The sequence below is a fragment of the Thunnus albacares genome, chromosome 5, assembly GCF_914725855.1.
Source record: "Thunnus albacares chromosome 5, fThuAlb1.1, whole genome shotgun sequence".
Lineage (NCBI taxonomy): Eukaryota > Metazoa > Chordata > Actinopteri > Scombriformes > Scombridae > Thunnus > Thunnus albacares.
The window spans coordinates 11,742,272-11,762,771 of NC_058110.1; the positions used below are offsets into that span (position 1 = coordinate 11,742,272).

A 20,500-nucleotide genomic window follows, 5' to 3' on the forward strand; every position below is an offset into this window, starting at 1 on the left:
CTGTAACACAGCTTCAGTGATATTGATTACTTTTCCCATTCCCTCTGAAATCTGTCAGAAAACATTAGAGATACCTGCCACCTTCAACTTCCACATTTAACAACTTCAACCAGACTGTTGAGGTTTTCAAAGAGGAAAACGACTTTCTCCACTCTGTAAATTCACATTCATCCATCAGACTGCCACCTCAGTTAATTTTAAGCATTGAACTGATGTTCTTATGCACAGTGTGTTCCCAGGAGCAGCTGAATAAGCTCCCAGATCACCAACATTATAAGCCACTAATACTAAGGAGGTCAAAGGTCACAGAATGCACGGTGTCCTGCAAATATCACTGTGTTTCTAAGAAGATCACAAAGCACATGCGCACGAAATAAAGGGGAAAAATGCTGTTGATGCTGGCAGAATGCATTTCATATACTTCAGCTCTTATTGGTACAATAAGGTGATTTATAGCTTATAATCTTATTTCTGTATTTGCCATCATGTTTAAGCAGAGAATCAACGTTATTGTCCACTCAGTTAGAAATGGAAGTTGGCCTCAAAGAAAATTTTAATATACAAGAAAGGTCATTCAAAATCTATTGTTGCATAGAACAATTACTCTAAAATATCATGATGCTTTTAAAACTTGGATCCCAAAAGTCAAAAAGAAGAAGAGAACATGTGAAGTCCAAGTCCTATAAATCTTATTTTAAATCTCCAGTTAGTTATTTCATTTTCTTAATAGTGTCTGTAATCTGATTTCTGGTCTTTAATTACCAGTTACCTTTTTATTTCAGTAGCTGTTATCCCTCAAACTGTATGTAATCCCTCACTACACTGGTAGTAGTGAATGGTAAACGTGATAGGTGACTAATCTGTTCAGACTAAGCCTCCGGTCTGTGTTTACTCGTCTGTCTGGGCAGAGGCTGATCCTGAGCCCACCGCCTCCGCAGCTCCGCAAATAAAGATATCATTATATTAGGAAGCCTGTATGTGTCTCCCTGTATGTTACACATTCATTAAGAGGTTAACTTTTTTTTTTAAAAAAAAATCTGTTAATTGAATAAAAGTTTATGAAAAAAAAGGTAGAAGAAAAAATATTAAGTTCACATTTAGTTGATTGTTAACACAATTAGGAAAATGTTAATTACATGTATCCATAATTCATTTCATTACTGTGCCCTTCAGCCAAGAAGGGATTAATTAATAATTAGAAGCATTTCTAATTTTTTATCTTTTTTTAATCTAATGGTTTTTTCTCTTCATTTTTATCTCACAGTTTGTTTTTCTGCTTCTCTCCCATGACAGCCACCACGCTGTGCCAATTACACAAGGAGAGGAAATCTGTTATTTTAACCTGCTGGGACTCTGATTTGATCTCATCATCAAACAGAGTTAAAAAGTCAGATTTTTGCACTGGAGGAGAAACGTGTCCATTACAGTGAGAAAACCCTGCTTATTATGTTAAATTTAAACCTGCTGCTTTCTATCATTGACATTGACTACCGAACGCCGGCCACATTACAGAGCAACAGGTTTTCTTCTTCTATTTTATATTTAGTAGAATTCTTGAACCAGAGACTGTCTTGAGGTATTTCCAGACATTTCTAGAGTGAGATTTGAGGAAACACTTTCATGTTTCCAGTAAATGAAGCTGCTCTTTGTGCTGCTCAATGAACGACAAAGAAACTCTGGTAGGATCCAATCAGGAGGGGAAATCAGCTGAGATTAGGACGATACATGCGTCACTTCAATCTGATGCCCAGAAAAGAAGCAGCACAGCCATCCTACAGCAAGTCACTGTTCAACATCACATACTGCAGGTGGCTTAAGTGTTAAGGAGTTATAGTGCATTTATCATCATAGACAAGTCCAAAATATGCTTGTCTAAAGTTTTTGTTTGGGACTCGTTTGTATCTTTTACATGTCATCTGGCAAAGCTGTTGCTGCTGGAGGTTTTGGCCGTCCTTTTTTCAGCAGCTCTGACACAAAGCAGCAGTCTTCCTGAACAGTGTATGTTGAGTATCTGTATTATATGTTCATGTTAACTGCATTGTTAAACAGTTTGGACATAGTTAGGCAGGTGATAGTTGCTTCTGTTTACTCAGAATAAGAAAGTTTGGCTCCAGTGACTGTCAAAATATTAGGACTCACTATCGTTCCCACTTTCACTCACTGAAACTATGTTTTTGCACAGAGGAGCCAAAGAACAACAATGTCAGTCGATGTGTCAGTCAGGTCACCGTCATCTCATAATTTCTCTTTGTCTAGCACTTTGAGCCTTGACAAGCTGCTGCAGTTTCCCTGGTTTCCACAGACCCCTGACCTCTCCTGAGCTGTCACCACCAAGAGGACACATTTTTCCACACATCAAAATCATTTTCATACCACAAAGTTTATATCCGATATAGAACTGCAACGATTAGTCGATTAATCGATTAGTCGATGGACAGAAAATTTATTGCAACTATTTTGATAGTCTGTGGTTGCAGCTTCTCAGATGTGAGAATCTGAAGCTTTTCTGTGTCAGTTATGATAGTAAACTGACTATGTTTGGATTTTGGACTATTCTGTTGATCTGACAAGACAAAAAACATTTGAAGACGTCGCCCTGAGCTTTATGAAATTATAAAGTTATTAATTATTGATATTTTTCTCTATTTTCTGACATTTTATAGACAAAGCAATCAATTGATTCACAAATAAAATAATCATCAGATTAATCTATAAAGAAAATAATCATTAGTTTATCAAATATTTATGACTATTGTTCTACATTATTTTTTTAGAATTGTTTTCCCAACTGTATTCTCCCAGCTGTCATCCTGATATCAACATGTTGTGGTGTTATAAAAGATTCAATACCAAACATGTTTTATGGTTTCAATCATATTTTTACACAATTCAATAAAACAACATCACAAAATATTGCCTCAAACATAACCAGAGTTAAATCAAAACTCTTTTGACCTGTTCTGAATAAAAATGTAACATTATAAAATTCACACAAGGTGTCATCACCTTTGATAAATCAGACGTGTCGGTTCGGTCTGCAAATTTTGCAAATCACTGGAAAACAATTTCCAACATTTTCAGAACTGCCTGCTGTAGCTACAGAAAAGGTTTCATGTCAAAATATTCTGCAGTTACATACATGCCTTCATTTTCAATATTTAGTGCTTCAGTATCTGTAAATAATTATGTCAAATGTTATGCAATATTTTGAAGAACTATTCACATTCATTTAATTAAAAATTAATGATTTGCTTTAATTAATTATGATTTTTTGTATCTATTTCCAAATATTGAACTTGACTAACAACAAATGCCAAAAGTATCTTTAACATTTCAGTAAGTTGTGATGAACAGTATCTATTTACATAAACATGGTGTTTGTCTCTGCATCACAGGGTAATTGTCAAAAAGTAAAAATAAATGTATAATTTCTCCGCAAACTCCTACTGCTATCCATATCCATGCACAGTGTTTCAGTTTTATATGCTGAGGTTTTAAAATGTTCGCAGCTGTCTCACACAACATTGGTAGGTAAATAGAATTTCATGGATGCTCAAAGCAGTGAACCTTGCTGTCTGTTTATTGGCTAAACATGCAAAATTTAGCATAACAACTCATCCAGCTACCAGTTATATTTTAGGATTAGTATTTTAGGATTTTTATACAGTTATGTGCAATTATAGTCTCAGGACTTGAGAAATCTTCTTTTTCCATGTTGGAGACAATAATTACTGATTTCTTTAGAAAAAAAAAAGAAAAGGCATTTTTCCATTCTTCCCTTTTTATTAATAGCACTGACTGGCCTGATTCCAGACCTCTGAACTGCTGACTCTATATCACATTTCCTCAGTGAATAATGGTGTGAAATAAAATGGTAATTCAGTTGAATTATCAGGCTAGTCCTTGACCAGACGTCATGAATAAAACAGAACAACAATACCAATGTGTTTGATTTAATTAGAGAGATCCATTCTGTTGTTTTGTCATCAACAACTAATTAAATTGTAAATCTATTGAGTGTCTACCTATTAACATTGTATTTTGTACTTTATACTTACTTATGCTGAATATACAGTATTTGTCTTTTCTTTATCACTTATTTTATTCACTGACTCTATTACTTATACTGCTTATAAATGCTAAATAGGTTTAAATTTATACTTATATATATTTTCGTTGTGTGAATGAAATTAAACCAAACAAAAAAATGACTCAAATTGAATTAATATTATATTAACTACTGCCGTACCAGTCAGGACAATCAAACTTACCGAGGCCGAGGTTGCTCCTGTATCTACTCCTCACAGTCTGGACATTATCAGAGTTTCTGCTCCTGATATTAAGATATTTTATTCCTCTGTCTTCTGTTTTATTCTTTACTCTTCCAGACAGAAAAATATAGGAATCCTCCTGGATTTGCGAGGACATGGATAAGCTGAGCATGTATAACATGCAGCGAGAAGGAGCCTAACATCCGGAAGAGAGAGATAGAGAAAGAGAGGGAGGGAGGGAGATGAAGAGACAGAAATAGATGAGAGACTTAAAAAGAGAGATGAAGGCTGACAAAAAGAGAGAAAGAGTGGGAAAGTTGGGAAGAAAAGAGGGAAAAGGCAGAAAAAAAGGCTTAAAAAGGTGGCTAAAGTGAGATAGAGGAGGCGTCTAAAGTCTGTCCAGGAGATAGAAAGATGGGTGGGCAGGTGTGTGTGTCTGTGTGGGAGGGTGTGGGGGGGGTGACCTTACCTTCACAGCCAAGCTAAGCTTCCTTACTGTGAGAAGGTAAGCGGGGTCAGTGTAGACCACGCCAGCTCACATGACCAACGACACTGACCGTAATCCCATAATCCTCTGCTCTACCACTGCTGCTCTTATCTAAACAAACACCCAAGCTGTGGAGGATCACACCTGTCCTCCTCTTCCTCCTCCTCCTCCTCCTCCAGCCTCTCTCTTCCTCCTCTTTTGTTTCCTCTCATCTTCCTCTGCCTCTCAGTCACCTTTCTTCCCATCGCTTATCTCTAATATTTTAAATTAGCTGTAATTTTTTAAATTCTTCATTTTAAGTCCCTTTTCCTCATCTTTGCCCTCCTCCCCCTTCTGCTCTTTTCCTCCCTCCCAAATCCCTCTCTCCTTAATCTCTTTTCTTTCACACCTGACTCTCCGTTGTTTTCTTTTTGACCTTTCTTTCAAGGATTCAGCCACAAAAAACACCAGCGTTGACTGGGTTGACTGTTCCCTCTTTATCCTTATTCTTTTTCTCCTTCTGCTCTCTTCTTTTACACTCATCTATCCTTCATTTTTCATATACTGTCCTTGTTGTTGCATCACCAGCATGTTTTTCTGCATAGCTTCCTCTTCCTCCTATATTACTTTCTTGAATACTTTTCTGATATACAATATGTTAGTTTTCTATCTTGTTTAAAACAACAATTAACCAGGTTTGCAACAGTTTTGGCTCTTCAGTCACCATCCGAATCTACCAAGTATTAAAATAACTGAAAGATTAGACGCAGGATCATAACTTTTTATTTCACTGTCTTTAATCCTGCTCTGTGCTGCAGAATGTTTGCACAATATGTTTGTTGTTATGTTTGCTGTTCAGCTTGAGCGCCGTGTGACCTGTAGAGCACAACAGCCTGAAACTGAAATATTAGATTTATTAAAGTGCCCCTCTAGTCAAAAATGTGTTTTTCTTCTTGTTCCTACAGTCGGATGTCTGAGTTTCACTGTGCAGAATGATGTATGTGCAGAATTTGACACTAAAAGACTTTATTCACATTCATCTGCTAAAGGGGGAAAGTTTCTCTGTGCTAATTGAAAATCTGATTTTTAGGGGGGGCTTGAGCCTGATTTGTGACATCACAACTAGTATGGAGCCAATCCTGGACCAATATTCAATTTACACAAGTGTGATGTAGAAACCTGAAACCTCCCGTGCACAAACACTGAGAATGGACTTTACAGTGAAGTAGGAGACATCTTGTGTCCAGCAATTAAACTTCTGAAATTAAAAATATTTACATATTCACAGATTCTTGAATTTTTGATAAGGGAGAAGTAGTGGATGATTATGGAATTTAAAGTGGTAATTATACTTTTTTGTGTGTGTAAAAACCATATCAGACACACATTACTGTTCCAAGCAGAGTATTTTATGTGTATTAATCAATGTCTGGCAGGGATCTTTAACTTAAAGCTGTTGTAGCTAAGTTTAGTTGGGCAGTAATGTATTCATCAGTGATTTTTTTTTTACCAGAACACACTATTCCATCACCAATACTGAGAAAGTGCCTGATAATTTATTTAACAGGACATTACTTTTGTTTTATATTGACAAAAATATTTTATCAAAATTAACTCCACAGTTATCACAAATTCTTTTATTTTTACTTTTATCATGTTCATGGCCTACTGTCACTCAGCATAACTCTACAGTGTTATGTTATATTTGTGTTGGGTAAAACTTAAATATTGTTCATACATTATATTTGTCTCAGAGGCTGGTAAAACTTACACTTGTGAATATAGAAAACTACAAATATGCAGCTTCACCATGTCTGGCTTCTGTGCAACAAATTACATATTTATATTCTCAATCTACCGTACTCATTTCTGCCCATATTCTATTCCTCACTACATCATCTTTACCTTCATTGTTTTTGTCTTTATTCATTTTGTCTCTTATATTTCCACCCCAGTGCTGTATTTTGTCTCCATACCTTTCACATTCAATCTCTCTCCGTTAAGTTCCTTGTCATTTTTTCCATTAGAGCTGTCTCTGCACACAATAGCTAATAACATGGTCAAAGAATCACACCTGTGCTCTCGTGCTTTTTTTCTAGAAATTCCCCCTTTTTTCCCCTCTTGTCACCGCTGTGTTTTCTTTACATTTTTACCTTGTAGCCGTTACAGTCTTGTTTCTCAAAATTAAGACCTTTGTTGTGACTGTCTGTGTGTACTTTTTCGGAGTTTGGTGCATTCCTCACAGTATCTGCATCTGACTAATGCTCATGTATCATTTTATGACCTCTTATTTTATTCCCACTGAGACCTTCTGCACTAAAATTAAATGCATCACAGCACTGCAGGGAGTTCATGATAAAAAGCATCCATCACATGCCACGTGGCTGTACACTGCATGAATACTGCATATCTTTATGTCTGTGTTTGTGTTGTATCCGTGTGCTTGTGTGTGTTTTCCAGTTTCCTCTGCACGCATCAGTGTTTTTGTACAGTATGTTTTGTATTGCAGTCCAGATATATTTCATGTATCTCTTTGCATACTTTTGTGCATCCGGTTTATTTGCAGTTCTATTTGTTTCCTGGTAATGACCAGACTAGATGCTACACACTGTAGGGTAAAGTCCCTGCATGTTTCGAAGGCAGACAGCACAAGCCTCAAACAACCGACCAGCTCTTCCTTCAATGCCCCAGGAATGCTGGCCAATAATATATAACTGAGAGTCCCAAACTCCTCACTGACCAGACCGTCTAAACAACCTTGTGGAAACAAAGGATCAGATAAGGAACCCCTCTCTCCTGCATGGTCACCAAACCAGACCACTGACACAAAACCACCTTTGATCCTTCAAGCTACAAGAGCCAGCAAGATGGGAAGACCAATTCACACCCCAGTGTGAATTGATAGTACCATTTGTATAAATGACCCCGACCACTGGCTATTATAACTCACCTCTAAGAGCCAGTCACACACAGAGACAAGCTGGCACCAACTTTAATCCCACTGTGGATTTTGACTTTCAGGACTTGAATGACCAACCCAAGAGCTGATCACTGGGCAAACCAGCATAAGGCACAAGACATGCTGCACAATATGCCGTGTTCCAGTGACATACAGACACTCGTAGACATTTACCTGGACACACACAATCAAATGGCATGGATCCCTGCTGTTTACAGTCAGAGCAAAGAGAACAGAGGACTGTAAAACCCATGGACTTACGAATGTAGTTTTAGATTTTGTCTAAGGACAATTAATATTGCAGGTTGTGTATATCACAATTTGTGTTGTTATGTACTTTGATTATACTTTTATTCCACTGCCTTAAAGCCAAGAAATGTACCACTAACATAATCCCATCATCCATGATAATACATACTTTGATTAGAAGAATAACCACATTCAGGAAATGTACCCACCTGTCTGTGGACAGGAGGGGACTGACTCTGCTCCCCCAGAACTCTGCAACCCCTGAGATTGGCCTGGATGCACCTTCTGGGCAGGCAGACCGAAACTTTAAAACAGTGTCTTATCTGAGACTCTGAGCTACTTTTTTGGGCTGCTGCTTGCTTTTGTCTTCTTGCTTTCTGCCATGCCGGTGGAAAACTTGCATTTTGCTAGTTTGAAGATGTGATTCAGAACAATTGGAGCTGAAACCTCAAAAGTCTAGAGTCATGAGTTGAGGATCAAGCCTAGAAGAGCATGAACCAGCTCTCCTCCAATGGGAACTTTTCAACTCCGGATCAGCCGACTTACTCATCATTACAAGATCCAGACTCCAGCTTCTCACCCCAGCACATCGGACTCCATTCTCCACAAGAAGTCACCCCAGGGAGCAAGCAAGTTTGTACAAAACCTTCATTGTCTTACTTAAACCCTGGTGCTTTCATAATTTGTAACTTCAATTGGCAATTCAGGACTATGCCGTTGTACCGTTGATTTGACTCACTGCTTCTCAGGTAACATCTCATCTGTTTATCAGGTTTCTCATACCAACTACCCAATAGATAACTCTGCATCATGCATTCGAATCATTCACTAGTCATAGCCTTGTGTACCAGTTTCCCTTTCCCTCTTGTGTCTTGTTTGTAAAATGTTGTAGTGTTTAGTACTTGTAGCTGTAGTATTAGAAATAAATGTGTATGTAATTAAAGTGGACTTGTTTGTTTTTTCTTGTGCTTACATCTAAGTCACTTAACCTCAAAAGATCTGTACCCTCGGAAAATCATAATTACAATTAATAACAATCATAATTTTAATTGACCTCTCTTGTGTTGCCAACAAGGAGGACTATTTCCCTATAATTATACCTACTCTAATATGAGTTATGTAGCTGGACAAATAATTTCATGTTGGAGTTGTGCATAATAATAACTCATAAAATCATAAAGCTTTTTGAGTGCATAACTTCCTGCAACACTCAAACACCTTCACACATTCACACCTGGAAGCTGCTCAGTACAGCCACTGTGTGATATTCTGGCCACTGATCAGCTGCACTGGAGCAGGTGGAGGTTAGGTGTCTTGCCCAAGGGCACTACAGCAGCAGTAATGAGGAAATCCATTTGGTCCTTATAAAAGAAACACGTGAAATTCAGGTATTTACAAGTAAAATGTTATTCTTTCAATGTGAAATTGAAATAAAAGACCACATGTGCCTATATGTGGGTTTTTAACACGTTCCACATGCAATAAATATGTGAAATGTGTTTCACAAATGCTTTTTTCAAAATTGACGATTAAACCAGCGGTGACCTTCACATATGAAAACATTCAACACTCATTCCGTACTTGAGTTATTATTCATTATACTGTAGGTGATCTTTATGTGTGAACTTGCATGCATGTATCCGTCTGTTTGCTTGTGTATAAATAGTGTATAAATGGTCTGGTGTGTTGCTGGTAGAGGTGTTTTTCCTTGTACTGCATTTTGAATACACCTGTGTTATGTTGGCGTGAGGAGGTCTTCTGCCCTCTTCAAGGCGGAGCAGACGGAGCACATGGAGTACGCGGATTATACAGAGGTCACCAACAATACTTTCAGGTTAAACACACATGTACAATTAGAGGCACACATACACACCAGTGCATCAGTCAGATTAAATGTATTCAGTACCTCCAGGTCATCCGCTTTGGTCTGACACCATGTCTACCTGGAAATGGATCAGCAGGGGATGATGATGATGGTGATATCAAAAGTAGTAACATATAGACTCACAGACTCCGTTTCAGTTTCACGTCAATTTCAGGGATCTGTTCAGCCCCAGCATGTCAGTGTGAGGTTGCCTCAAAGCAACATGTCCATGTTTCCCCCTTCAATCCCCCAAACCACTTCAATATACAGAACATTTAGTGTTTTACTTTTCTACTCCACTACAATTCAGAAATAAATATTGTACTTTTTACTCCCTTACATTTTTGACAACTGTAGTTATTGGGAACTTTACAGATTTCAGATTTTATGCACAAAACATGTGTTGATCTTATAAAATATGATGCATTGTTATAGATTTGATTGGTCAACAGTGTATTAAAAAATCAAAATGAATTCCACCTCAATCAGCCGCGACATTAAAATGCTGCTAACATGTTAATACATCAGTAATAATAATATAAATAAATAATATAATGTATACTTCACTTTAATAATACAGTCTAAAGCAGATATACCTTTGATATTTAACCACATTTTGCTGTTAATACCTCTTAATAATACACATCAATTCATCAGTAATAATCCAATAATACATAATAGTGAATGACTGAAAGGAGAAATTCTTCTTCATTATCATTACCTCTACATTTGATAACCCATTCGAAATACCTTTTACTTTCTACTTACAGTTTACTTACTTACAATAATAATTATATTTTAAATGCTAAATGTATGAATTTGACTTGTAACAGAATATTTTTATATGGCGCTATTAGGCGCTGCCTTACAGGCTAAAGTCAGGGAACAATAGTCTCCTTTGCGCCATCAACACATGAAAGACTGTTGCATCACATGATGTGCACTGATATGTATCTGGAGCTATTTTTACTGTAGATATAAAGTAAATCTCCTTGTCCAGACTACAGTATGTATCACCATTGTACTACATATCAGAAACATACTATACATACATATTAGACGTTCATAAAATATGTAAAGAATGTTGAAAATATCAACTCAAACAGGAAGCAGTGCAGCCTCGTGTTTGTGTCTCATCTGGAGACACTTTTCTTTTTAAATTTACAACAATGGACGATGGCATTTCCATGCACTGCACTCTGGGAAAACGCAGTGGATGAAATTGTATTTATGAGTCTCCCCTATGTTCTTGACAAAGTGTGGGCCTCCAGTAAGTTGGTGAAATCCCAGAGGATGTTTCCTGAGGCTCAAAACAGCAAAGCATTTACAGAAATAGTGCAGTATGGAGACACATTCACTTACAGTAAAAATTACTATTAAAAGTTACTATTAGAATTGTAATAGTATGCTGTAATTTATGCTCAGTGTGAATGCTCTCTTTTATTTCAGTTACTTACTTTTGTAGTGCTCAATACGACCGCAGTGTTAGTGTGTTCAGTGATTAGCAGGCACTTCATGCGTAGTGGTTATGGGAGGTGATTGCAGGGCTAAAACGCAGCTATTAGACCTCAGTTCTTGGTTCAGCCATTATTGGATGTTGGTTCGTACAGTATGTAAAATGTGACATAAACTGAACTTTTGACTGACTTGATTAAAAAGAGAACCTCTGCATTGGGTCAGTCTGTTCACTCCACTTTCCCTGCACAGATTTCAGTCTTACGCCCTTTTCAGACACACTGTTCATCCTGAGATTTAATGTGCATCATGTGTCGTCAGAGATAATTAAATAACAATTAAATTTGTCTTTTATCATCATCATCTAAACAGTCTAAACAATCTCTGAAATATTGGAAATTTAAAGTTGTAGAGGAGATTCTTCTCATGTCAGATCTGTGTATAAAATGTCTTTTCATTTATTTATTTCCTGCTTGCAGTGTGGCACAAAAGAATGAAAAAACCCTTGTAAAGCCAAAAATAATCATCAGATTATCAGTCACCCTTTCAGCTTTCAGTCATGCCAACTGCTTACAGTATAAATATGCAGCAAACATACATAGTGTACATACAGCATGTGAGCAAATATGTAATAAATGAGAGTCACAACCTAACATCTTGTTATTTTTAACTATGCTTGGTTACTGTTGGATTGTCAGTTAATAGGGAACAGAAAATTCTCTGTATCATTTCATAAATGATGGCAGTGATATGAAAATTTATCACTGATGTGCAATGCTGATGAGACTTCTGAGTAGCGGTGGTCCCTCATACTGATGATGGTCATTAATTAAGCTATAAACAGTCGTTGAACTGCAGTGGTTTTGAAGCCATCACTGTTGCAAACTGTCAGACAGCAGAAAACACTCTTCTTCCTTTTGTATCATTATTTTTGATCTCGCCACTGTTTTCCAGCAGTGCTGCAAGTCCCTCATGTGCATTAGCTGCCAAATATTATGCATCTAAGTCCATAATGGTCTTGTCATGTTTACATAGAGCCATCACAGACAGTTTGAATGCCAGTAAGCCATTTTAACTAAAGAAGCCAGAATTGTTGCAGATTCTAGGTCTGAAAATGAAGTTTTTAAAGTCAGCTCACTCTTGAGCCTTTAGGCTGCTACATGCATACATTTTGCAGAACTGTAAAGACACACGATTTCATTTCTGAGATGACATTCAGGTGTATCACATGGAGTGATCTGGTTGCATGAGAGCGCCCTCTGATGGACAGAGAGAGCAAATGGAGGAGCAGGGACACACACACACACACACACAAACACAAACACACACACACGCACACACAAACACACACCAGAGTGAGTGGTATTACAGTTTGGCTGATGTTGCGGCTCTGAACTAAAAGATTTGCAGTGTGAAAGCACCTCTATTGTGCTCTTTAGCGTGACAGTATCGAGTAGGAATGTGAAGCTAACTGGTCTTTTTACACACAATAGATACCAGCGAGTTCAGCGGGGACACCAGCTGCACAGTTTAGAGCCGATGTACAAAAAAAAAAAAAAAAACTAGAAAAGAGAGAAACTGGAGGCTGGAAATTGCAAATTGTGTGTTTTTATCTCAACCAACAAGAATCAAGATGCGATACAAAAAACTGTACTGACTACAGTTCCATGGCAGCAGGTTTTATTTCAAATGAGACATTCGCTGAATATATTTTTGCTTGAAGGTTTCTGCCACAATGAAATGATTGTGTGTTTTCCATTAAAATCTTCAGTAATTCAAGATTGGTTTTGAGGAGGACAAAAAGCTTACTTTTTAATTCAACTTGAATTAAATCTGCAAACCATAATTGCAAAAAAACCAAAAAAAAAACAGATTGCAGATTGAAAGGTGATAACTCGAAGGCAAATATCTTAAACTCTTAATCCCTGATGAGTTAAATTTTACTGTTGGATATATATGCTGCAACAGTAAATCTCTCTTTTGTCACATCTCATCTTGTAAGTAAACTCTGAGGGTGCAATCTGTGTATTATGTGTGTAGTGCGGGGGTTTCTTCCGAAGAGTTAAAGAGAAAAAGCTCTTGACACTGTTTGAACTGGTCCGTTAATCCTCAGCACTCTTCAGGTGGCTCGTCCCCATGGAAGCAGTGTGTGCACTTATGTGTGTGTGTGCGTGTGTGTGTGTTGTTACTTCTTAAAGTAAGGTTAAGGTTAGGGTTTGTCTTAGGCTGTCCACAATGAATGGAAGTCAATGCAATGACCTAACAAGGATAGCTACACAAACTTGTGCGTGTTTGTGTGTGTGTGTCTGTCTGTCATGAAGGTAGGGCTGCTGTGGAGCTGAATGACAATGGAGGCGGATGTGGACACAATGTGAAACTGGAACACAGCTCTTCAAAAAGAAAGAAAGGAAGCAAAAGAAAGAAAGGAGGAGAAGAAATTAAAGAAAAAAGAAAATGAGAGCAAGATGGCAAAAAAGAGAGGGAGAAGAAAAGAGGTAGAAGTGAAAGAAAAAGAGGAAGGGTGGAAGGAGGAAGAGGAGGGAGGAAAAATTGGAGGAGTGAAAGCAAGATGGAGGGAGGGAACAGAGGAGGAGCCAGTGAAATGGTCTTTGATCTCTCTCTCGTTTAAGGGGAAAAAGGAAAGGAATTAGTGTGTGTGTGTGTGTGTGTGTGTGTGTGTATGTGTGCGTGTGTGTGTGTATGTGTGTGTGTGTGGCGGGATAATTATGTTTGCCACATAAGATTAAGTGATTGTATGAGTTCAGTTCTGCAATACACGCCAACTTTTATTGCAATTAATGCAGGAAGTAATGATATTAATATGGCAGAATAAAAAGTATGATTGTGGATGAACGATTCTCATTCACATCCCATCTCCTACCAGCAGTCAGTGTTGGCTTTTCTAAAAATATTTAACCATGAAATAATTTAGTAACCTTTGCCTAAACCCAACTATTCTGTAGTTGCCCTGCATGGGTTTTGTAAGAATAATCCATTGTACAATATTATCAAAGAACATAGTAATCCCTTGGTTTATAGGTTTAATGGCTGCTGTGTGGAAAACAAAGCTAACGTTCTACATTATTTTGAACAGGTCTACTGCAATGAGACTGCTGCTATTGTCACTGTGACTTCAATCGTTGAGTCCAGTCAAGTACATTTTTATTACATAGCCCAAAATCAAAACTTAAAGAGAGGGCTGTGCAAATTTGTACAGCATAACCCTAGACCCTTCAGTTTGGATAAATACTCCCCCAAGATGGTTAAAAATATGTAATCCTTTGATGTTAGATGTGTATATATGTCTATGCTAGTAGTCCCATGAAGCTGTAATGCTTATGTACACCACAGAACATATTAGCTTGTTGGATGGAAAATGGAGAGACGACCTTGTTATTCTTAGATTTTTTCAAAAAAGTTAAAGTTTGGCCTGAACGCCAGAGGAACAGCCATGTTGTTACCTAAATCAAAACAGTTAATCCTCTGTACGGTGGCCATTTTAAGTCTTAGCTCTAGACTTAGCTTGTCAGGCTCAGCTTTTATCAGTGTCAGCTGTATGTGGAAGTTAAATTGACACAGGTCATCAGGAGATGCTTAACTTCGCACATCTTCAACGGTATATGTATTTTTACATTTTTCTCTGTCATGTCAGGCTCAGCTCTAAATAGTTTTTAATTTGTCCTCGTTGTCTTTGTGTGACAATTTAGTTAATAATTTTAATCTTTCAGTGACACACATTTTAGATGATATTGCACCTGTAAAAACCAAGATAATTTCTGGTAAATCTAAAGCACCTTGAAGGAATGTGGAAAGAGTGAAGGCACTAAAAAGAACCTGCTGTAAATCTGAGCGCAAATGGCGTAAAACCAAATTACAGGCTGATTATATTCTCTATAAAGACCTGCTCAGTAAATATAAAAAAGAAATAAAAACATCTAGACAGCATTACTTTTCTCAAATTATTAGTGAAAATCTCAATAACTATAAGTTTCTGTTCAGCACAATTGATAAACTGGTCAATCCCTTCAGACCAATACCTGCTGAACTCCACTCTTCACAAAAATGCAACGAATTTGCCTCATATTTTAAATCCAAGATTATTAACCTTCGAAGCAAAATCATGGCTTCTGCTGGTGTGAGTGACTTCTCTTCTTCCACTCAGTGCCATTCTGCCATCACCCTCTCCAACTTCGCTCCCATTCAAAGTTATGAACTGCAAGAAGTAGTACAACAGTTAAGCTCTGCTACATGTGCTCTTGACCCAATGCCCACCAAGTTGTTTAAAAGTCTTCTCAACTGTTTGGTTAATGATGTCCTTGAAATTGTTAATACCTCTCTACTCTCTGGAATCTTCCCCACAGCTCTCAAACATGCTATTGTTACACCACTGTTAAAGAAGAGCAATCTTGATCCATTTGTCCTAGAGAACTATAGACCAATCTCAAACCTACCATTCCTGGGGAAAATTCTTGAAAAGGTTGTATATCAACAATTACACATGTATCTGTCATAACAATTTCTTTGATGTTTATCATTCTGGTTTTAGAGTTAACCACAGTGCAGAAACGGCCCTGGTCAGAGTTGTGAATGATCTTAAAATTAGCTCTGACAACTACAAAGTTACTGTCTTAGTACTTCTCGACCTCAGTGCAGCCTTTGATACGGTTGACCATGTGATACTTCTTAAGCGCCTTGAACTGTTTAGGCCTTAGAGGCACTGTTCTTAACTGGCTTTCCTCTTACCTTATGGTAGGTCTTTTTCTGTTGCTGTTGGTAACTCTGAATCAGATGTAGTCAGCGTTCCATATGGAGTCCCTCAAGGGTCAATTCTTGGCCCTCTACTGTTTAATTTGTATATGCTCCCATTTGGGTCCATCATTCAACAATACAACATATCATATCACTTCTATGCTGACGACACACAGTTATACATATCTGTTTCTGCCAACCACCTTAACCCAGTTAAATATTGGATGGCCAAAAATTTCTTGCAGTTAAATGAAGACAAAACGGAGATTCTTTCAGCAGGTCCGAAGGCTTTGAGGCACCAGATTAACTCTTTGTTAACTCCCCTATCAGTAAAACCCTGTGATCATGTCAAAAACTTGGGTGTGATCTTGGATGCTGATCTTAACTTTCAGAAGCACATTTCCAGTATCTCTAAGACTGATTTTTATCATCTTAGAAATATATCCAAAATTAGATCTTTCCTGTCACAGTCTGATTCTGAAAGGTTGGTTCATGCATTCATTTCCAGTCAACTAGACTATTGTAATGGACTCTTTGCTGGACTGGCAAAGCAAATAAACTCCAGCTTATCCAGTATTAACCAAAATCAGAGGGTGTGAACCCATCACTCTTGTTTTAATCTCTCTTCACTGGCTCCCAGTAAAGCAAAGAATTGATTTTAAAATACTTCTTATGGTTTTTAAAGCTATGAACGGCCTAGCTCCCACCTATGTTGTTGACATGCTCTCCGAATACATGCCAGATAGACCCTTGAGATCATCAAATAAAGGTCTCCTCACCATACCTAGAATAAATACTAAATCAGCTCATGGTGCCTTCAGCCATTATGGTCCTAGTCTTTGGAATTCTCTACCACATGAACTCAGGTCTGTTACAACAGTGTCTTCCTTTAAAAGCAGACTAAAAACATATCTTTTTTCACAAGCTTTTAGTTAGGTTAATGGGTGAAACCTTCTTCTTTTTCTTTTTATCTATACTGTCTTATATGTTTTTATGTTTTTATTTATGTAACATCTTATTTTATGTTTTATCTTATTTGTTTTATATATGTTATGTTAATGTAATATATTTGTTATGTATGATCTTTATTTGTTTTTAAGCACATTGAGTTTACGCTTGCCGCATGAAATGTGCTATATAAATAAATTTGACTTGACTTGACTTAAATAATTCAAACAATGAGTAAAACACCTTTTCTTTGTTGCTGTAGAGAACATAGGCTTAAATGAGGAAATGTAAGAACTTGTGAGCATCAGAGCTTTCACAGGGTTTCCCATTTTGTGTCAAGGGGTTTCCTCAAAAGCTACCTATCAGATCAGCGACCACTTGTCAGTCAGTCAGACAGTACAGATGGCAGAGTGAGGTGGATGGTAGGGAGAGAGAACCACCACTCCACGCTGTGCGTGTCTTGGGTAGGACATGTGCAGGTAAGTGGTGCTGCTAATAACGCCATCCCAACCCATAGTGGCGATTTGATGTTGTTGTGGAAGCAAAGCAAAGCCGTCCCTGTTCCCCCACATGTTGCCCCAGTGAGTAAAAAGCCCAAGTTGAGTCGTTAACAGCCCTGCTTACACTGTTAGCTCTGTTAGCACTGCCAGTGCTGGTAGCTGCCGCCATTTTGACTCTGCCCCAACTCAAGATGGCATCCTAACACAAAATGGCAACCAAGACACTACAGCAGCCGGGCAGGTTTCAGAGCGAACCTGTCTGTGGCCTAGAACAGTGGCTGCTTCCTCAGCAAGTGATTACAGGGGGACAGCGGTGTGCCAGACCTGCTCAGCCAATAGGATATTCAAGGCACATTGGCTGGCTGTCCGCCACCGTTCCTCACATATGTGAGCACCATGTTGGCCCAGCCATTCCTGTCACTGTGTGTGACACAGGAGGTGAGGACCGGGTTCATCGTATCCTGGCTAACCTTACAGCTCCAAGGAAAGATGGTTAACATAATTGTGGCAGTGATTTTCTGGTCAAATCTCCCCGCAGGTGAGTATTTTTTCTTCTATGAGTTCTACGAGAAGTGAAGGTCTTGCCTAGCCCCAACAGGAAGTTTTCCCTGCCATCCTCCGCTATCGGCTCACTGCAGGACGAAGCGAGGGATGCGGTGGCATCACTGCTAGCACTAGCCACTTCCCAGTCCTTTTCGGAAGGGCGATGGGCTTGGCCGCTTTACTTATTCTGACCAAACCGCTTGAGGGCTTTCTTCCCCCCTCCTCACGTCAATGGGGAGGAGGAGCGTCTTCATAATCTGTGTCCTGTGCACACGCTCAGCTATTATGTGGAGCACACAGCGGTTTTCAGGAAGTCCGACCAGCTATTTGTCTGCCACATGTCTGTGACCGGTGGAGTGATGAAGCAGTGGATCACCCTCCCCCAGCGGGCTTGATGGCATAATCCACTGGGGGTGTCGCATCCTCGATGGTGTAGTTCGGGGGTGTCTGAGTGAGGACATCTGTTTGGCTGCCTTGTGGTCTTCAACTTTGACCTTTGTGCAGTTGTGTCTCAGGGACATGACTGCTGGTTCGATTTCTCATTCAGTGCTTGGTGCACTGTCAGGGGAAACTCATCTGGAGCAGACTACTGTGGTGCTTTTGATAATGTCCTGCTCTTACTGGCTTTTGCAGTCCAGTGTGAGACCCTCCAGCAGGCGGTGCTTGACCGTTGAACTGCTGCTGTTTTTTGGTGTGGCTGGGTTCAGACTAACGTTAGTTTGGGCCCAGTACATCTGATCCCTAACAGCCTTCACTTTAGGTTTTAACAAATAGCGAGGCCCATTAGAGGGCGGAGCACGTAAGACAAAGAAATGGTAGTTATCTGGATGTAACTCCAGTTCGATGAGTGCATGTGTAGCCCTCTAACTACAAGCCTAGCTGGCCCCAGTTCTTTGCTGAGTTTCAAAGGGAGCTGAGCAGCAAGCGTGCTAGGGTTTTCTAGGGGGAGGGCGCTATGCACCTGCTAGCCCCTGATTGGGCAGTGAGTAAAGATCTGTTCTCAGGGTGTCGAGGCGGAGCCTCGGAGGGTAAACCAATAGCAAAGCCTGTTAGAGGGCTACGCAGGTACTCACAGAACTGGTATTACATCCAGGTAACTACTATTTCAAACGGGAGGCACATCAATAAGATACAAAACTGCACATGCATCCAAACACATTAGAGCACGTTAGAGCAGTGTGGTGTGAAATGTTGGTGGCATGTCTGTGTGTCATGGTAACCATGTGAATCGTGGTTGAAACCTAAATGTAGTGGAAAGACGCTGGGAAAATAGTGAGTGAATTTCTTGCTTGAACTTCTGATTTTGTGCATGGGTGAGCGTGTCTGGAGGCGGAGACATGTGTGTAAGGTTGTGTGTGTGTATGTCTGCGTGTGTTAAACCACGACTCGCAAAAAGATTTGGATGTTTTTTGATACAGAAATGGCAGCACAGCAGTGCATGTTGGTTAACTTGTGCTCCGTGCTGTGTTTAACACACACACACACACACACACTCACGAAAACATACACAAACAGCAAGGCGCCTGCATGTGGCAGCTTCAGTTGAGTCACAGTTGTCTTGTCACCCCTCCTTGCTATGACCCTATTTGACCCGGCCACACACACCTACACGGACAAAAAACACACTCAACCACATTCACCAGATGCAAACATGTATTTGTAGTCTTCAAAGGAAGTAAAAAAAGATTAAATAATACACACTCTATGCCTCTTTTTCATTCTGACACACACCTCTTTTCTTACCTTCTGTAGACATTCACATCTCTTGGTGACTCTGACAACAGGGCTCATCTGTCATCACACACACACACATACAACAGAGGGAGAGAAAATAATGACCAGTGTATATATGTGTGTGCATTTGTTTGTGTGCATGTGTGTGTGTGTGCATGTGTTTGTATGCACGTGTGTGCGTGTGTGTGCAAACAGCATGCACATTCCTGGAACCGCTGACCCGGGCTCTGTGGGTAACCATGACGACCACTGCTTCACCATGGAGACAACCGTTACTCCCTTTACTCGCCCTCCTCCCCTCTCTTACTCCCTTCTCCCCTCCACCCCACCCCGCTCTCTCTCTCTCCGTTCACCAATGATATCAGTCGGTCCTCAAAAGACGATCAGGTGGACTCTCCATCACTCTCATCCTCTTGTCTTCCTCTCCACCTCCTCCCCTTAACTGTTTCTCACATTCCTCTTCCTTCTTTTTCTCTCCTCTTTATTATTTTATTTTGTTTATTTTTTTATTAATACTTAATTACTAGGACAACACAGGGACTGGGTACACAGGTGATAAAGCTGGTTATTTCAGATATAAAATGTAGAAATGAGATAGAGATTGTGGCACATTATGTTGTACAAAGATTTACAGTTTGGAGTGTGTTATACTGTAGGGCACAGTTGCCGTGTTTGCCAAGCAGCCCGGGTTTGATTCCCGACCCAGCAACCACCAGTTCCACTTTTTTGTTGGCCAGTTGGTTTTGTTCAACACTTTAGAGT

General features: G+C 39.1%; 1 protein-coding gene across 2 annotated transcripts in view; it reads left to right on the forward strand.

Moving 5' to 3' along the window:
* The window catches only part of borcs6 (BLOC-1 related complex subunit 6), a 72,266-nt gene that overhangs the window by 20,142 nt on the left and 31,624 nt on the right, over positions 1 to 20,500 (forward strand). The window contains exon 8 of one of the 2 annotated variants that reach the window (XR_006403413.1): positions 1,294 to 1,496. The exons of the other annotated variant lie outside the window; for it this stretch is intronic. The gene's annotated coding sequence lies outside the window, so the exon portion shown is untranslated. Of the gene's footprint in view, positions 1 to 1,293; positions 1,497 to 20,500 lie in introns of those variants that run through there. 2 annotated transcript variants of the gene reach the window in all.